The sequence below is a fragment of the Castanea sativa genome, chromosome 10, assembly GCF_040712315.1.
Source record: "Castanea sativa cultivar Marrone di Chiusa Pesio chromosome 10, ASM4071231v1".
Taxonomy (NCBI): Eukaryota; Viridiplantae; Streptophyta; class Magnoliopsida; order Fagales; family Fagaceae; genus Castanea; species Castanea sativa.
Window position 1 is genome coordinate 26282559 of NC_134022.1, and position 5123 is coordinate 26287681.

At 32.4% G+C, this 5123-nt stretch overlaps 1 pseudogene; it reads right to left on the reverse strand.

Annotated features, from left to right (window-relative positions):
• Positions 1-2137: 2137 nt before the first annotated feature.
• Positions 2138-4789, reverse strand: LOC142612311 (protein FAR1-RELATED SEQUENCE 5-like; annotated as a pseudogene).
• Positions 4790-5123: the final 334 nt, after the last annotated feature.

The following is a 5123-nucleotide window of genomic DNA, read 5'->3' on the forward strand; positions in this document are numbered from 1 at the left end:
CCATTAATCTATCATGGCAATCAAACAAAGCCTAAACATTCATCTAGCATGGCATACCCTAACATACATCTAGCATACATATCAAACAACCTAACATTCATCTAATCATGACACATCATTGCATCCCAAAACCCTAGCATGCATCTAATCATGGCATTTCCCATCATATTACATCATCTAAGGTAGCAATCAAAACAAGGCAAAAATGCAAACATGAAAGATTCAAGCAAACATGTGATTAAGCGCAACTCATCAAACAAGCATGTTCAAATCCATTGTTAAGTAAAATCATATTCAAATATGCATGCTCATGTGAATGCATGACTTACCTCACTTACCTTGTAGCAACTCAACACCTATTGCATTGCGCATGGACAAGTGAATGAATGGCATGACATTTAATAAAGAAATGAAAACAAACCCTAATCTAAGCATGTGAAAGGCAAACAAACGTGTGAAACATAGAATCGAACTCATATACAGGTACATGGAGGATCAAGGCAAGGGTACAACATGTGAAACAAACAAAGCAAAACATAAATTAGGGTTTCTGAACAACAACTTGCTTACGCATGCACAAAGCATGCGTACATAGGGTTGTTTAGAAACCCTTACCCAGAAAATAGCAGACACGGAAACAAGACAAAACTTAAAACTGTAAATCTAACACCTTAACATGCTTTTAAGACATACAAAAACGTAAACCTAGATTACATAAACCTATTAAAACATAAAACGTGTAAAGAAACAAACAAAACATAATTAAACTTAAAGAAAATAAAAGAAAAAAAGCTTGAAATGAATACCTTAAAGCAAAAGCTCCTAGGCTTGATTTTATAGTGTTCCTCTCAGTCAAATCCATCACAAATCAATGAAAATGTGATTAGTAATCTTTAAATTCAAAGATCAAGGCCAGAAAAGACCTTAATCAAATAAAATTAACTTGAGAATATTTTGTGAAAAACTTCATCTTTGATTCACTATTTCTAGTGAATTTTAGTATTTTCTCGTGGGATTTCTATGTGTGTTTGAAAGGTACCATGAATGACTATTTATATTGTGAAAATGGAGGTTTGGAACGGTTCCCGAACAATGTGAGATTCATTCTAAACATCAACATTAATGCAAAAAATTTGTTTTTCTTATGCTTTTGAAACCCTACCTACATGCACAGGCTCGTACCTGAGTACGTAGGCTTCTAGGCTATGTACACAGGCCTAGAGTTTCTTTTGGTCTTTATTTTCCAAAAATAGATTTTTTGCTCATTAAAAAGTTATATTTTAACATTTTAACATTTCTCAAGTTAATTTGTAATTTGATTGGGCCATAAACCAACCTTGGGCCTTAGAATTTCGGCATCATTAAGGAATGGAAGCCCAAGTCATAAGGGGTACAAAATGCAGTGTCTACAGTTGTATTTAAGCTACGGCTTCAGTAATAAGAGGCAACAAATATTTTCCATTTAAACTATTCTCTTCTCGATTAATAATTTCTTGGAGGGTTGTCGCCTCGAATACGAATAATTCCTTTCAAACTCACTAGTTTGCAGCACATGGCCTCTAGAGTATAGAATTAGGCCAATTTTGATTAATCTACAAACAATAAATTGATAGATTCCAGAGGATCCACATAGCTATATGATAAAATAAACATAATTAATAAAATAAAAATCAAGCTTCCAATGTTGTGCACCAAGTCATATGCACCTAAAGACAGAATTGTAGTTTGTAGGGAAATCAAGAAACAAAAACAGAGTTTTCTTGATTTCCTATCAAATGTAAACTAGGACTGCAAAAAAAGTGGTACCGTTTTAAACCACAAACTTTATCTCTCACAATAGCTAATTAAATTTAGCCTAAACTGTAAATATACATAACTTTTTTCTCTATAAACTTTATTTCAAACAATAACTTAATGCATTTCAAATGGTCTAACAATAAAAAACTAGCTTCAATCTACCAAAGGTCTAACGATAAAAAAAATTACTAAAAAGTTAACAGTTTGCCAATGGTCTAACAATAAAAAATAATCTTCAATCTGCCAATGATCAAACAAAAATAAACAGTCTTCAATCTCTAACAAATAAATTTGCATAGTCTTCAATCTCCATCCAATAAAGTTGCACCCTAACTCAAGCCTATTTAGTGCTTTTGCCAATATGGTGCTCTTCTCGGATAACATCAAAAGTAGTTATTGAAACCTGTAAATAATAGCAAAGCATAATTTTCACATAGACTGTAAACAAATTTATGTGCCTACAAGATTGACATATTATAGTGGAATGTAACATATCTTACTTTATTTAGGCTTCCAAGTGATTCAACTTGTCTCGCCTCACAAGCTTTTTTTTTTAAGCCACTGGCATGTTTTTTAGCATGTGTTGTTTTGCTTCGAGATTTACCATTTTTCTTCTCTAATGCAAATTTCAACCTTCTCTTTGGATGCCGAATAGTAGGTTTTGTTTTAATCCTACATATGCTATCACCTTGTAAAACATCTACAGTAACATCACCATGGACCTCTATGCAACTTTCCATATTATTCGAATGACATTTTTTTCTAATCTCTTGCAAATCCTTCAATAATTTTTCAAAAGATTCTTTGGTATGTTTATACATTATTTCATTCTTTACTGCAAATGTGGAAATTTCACAAGCATAGTGACTCAAATGAGAGTAGCATTTTCCTATCGACTCTTGAGCATTCCCTTTAATATCAATGCTATGATAGTCCTTGATAGAACCAATATTTGCTTCTTGCGTCCATCTTTTCAATACATAATGGATTGAAAGTCTCTTAACATTTTTATGTTCAAGAACTTTCAAAGCATGGGCACACAGAATTCCTACAAAGCTGAACCTCTTGCAACTACATTCCACCATAGTAGTTGAGGCTTCATATTTATCTAGGTGCTCTTGAATTCTTTGACTATATTTGACCTTGTATTCTGTGATAGCATCAGATTTATTAGCATTGTAAATAGTGCAATCAGCAATCTTCATATATTTATCTTGAACATTTGGAACATTTCTGGGGAGTACAATTCTACAATATGTCTCAACATCTCTACATTAGATTGTAAAATCGGTTTTGTTTGCCTCATTTTGAACCCTTCTTGTAGTTCTTGATGTCTCTTATCAACCAAAACTCTAAAGTAATGTCCTGAAAAGTGCACAAAATCATGTTTTGGTTTTAAGTATTTTTTTAACACATTGTTTATTGACTCACTACGTTGGGTGTTTTTCATATTGACAGTGAACATATGTCGACCATATACAATAACCCATTTTTCTTTCTCATCAGATATGCTACGCAACCATTTATTATCAATAAGACCATATTCCTTAAGTATATAATCCCATGAAACAAGACATTCATCTTCATACTCATACAAACAATCACTAAAATCATTTGCAAATTGCTTAGATGAATGAAACACATGATGATGATTCTTAGTAGCATTCTAATAAATATGCCATACACACAAACAATGATTAGATTTAGGAAATACCTCTGTTATTGCTTTAGCCATTGCAGCAGATTGATTTGTAAGTATAGTTCTTGGCTACTTTCCTAACATTGCAATTAAAAAAGTTTCAAACAACCACTTAAATGACTCTATAGTCTTATCATAAAGTAAAGTTGTACCAAAGATAATTGATTGTTTATGATGATTAACCCCAACGAATGGAGCAAAGGGACAATCCTATCTATTTGTTTGATAAGTTGTGTCAAAACAAATAACATCTCCAAAGTGCCCGTAATCAACTATTGATATGGCATCAGCCCAAAAAACTTCATGATTTGACTATCATTATCAACTTATATTGAATAAAAATAAGATGGATCTTCCAATTGCATCTAATGAAAGTACTCCATCATAGCAGGTCCATCTCCTTTTCTCAAACCCATCCTCCTCTCATTATGTACACGATTCTTATAGTCAACAGCCATAAACCCAATATTTTCATGACCTCTAGCTTGCATGCTCAATAATTCAATGGTTTTTTTATTGATATTCCAGACCTCTTTGATTTGCAATGGCTTTTTGAGTAGGTAAATTTTTTTTCTTTGATCTTAACATATGTTTCATTGGCGAAGGAGCAAACTCATGATTATATTGGCCGTGAAAGGAAACAACAAGTAACATACCATCCTTTTGAAGATGACAGGTCATCTATGCTAAACAATTTGTTCGTGAAATTGGGCGATGATAAGATGCATTTTCACTATGTTTGTCAACAACTCGTTCACCCTCTTTTGAGCAACTAAATGTTCTTATAATTTGCCTCGTATTTCCTTGTTTTACAAAATGTTTCCGTACACCAAAGCCGATTCGGTGAGCAAATTCCTTGTAAAATTCATATGCACTCTCATCACAATCAAATTTCATTCCAATTGCTAGAGTATTTGATTTGTTTAGGCTTCGAGGAGTAAGTTCTACTTTAGCCTCCACTTGTTGATCAGCTATCCAACCAATAAATTCATCTTCTAATACAATTTTTGTTACTTCTACAATTTCTTTGCTATGTCTACTTGGAGTATTTAATTTGTTTGGTCTTCTAGGAGTAAGTTCTACTTGAGCCTCCTCTTATTGATCAACTATCCAACTAATGAATTCATTTTCCAACACAATTTCTAGTACTTCTACAATTTCCTTGCTATATCTACTTGGAGTATTTGATTTGTTTGGGCTTCCATGAGTAGGTTCTACTTGAGACTCCTCTTGTTGATTAGCTGTGCAACTATTCAATTCATCTTCCAATAAAATGATTTGACTAGTATCCATCATCTATAGTCAAGATACATATTCAAAATTAAATAATAAAAAAAGGAAAATTTTTATAGATAGTTGGAAAAATACTCATTTGTTCACTTCTGTTTGATAGCTATTGTCATTCAGCATTCTTTTTCTTTTTTTAAGTGACAAACATTTTATTAGAAAGAAAGCAGAAAAACCCTCTAATTTCTAAAGATTTTTTTTGGTAGAAATTACACACACCCAAAAGGGAAATGGCATTAATCTAAAGAATTGCAAGCTAAAATGTAAATAAATAATTTACAAAGTCTACAAAAGAGAAGGGACTGTAACTTTGCCAATACTAGTAGTCCACTCATAAAAA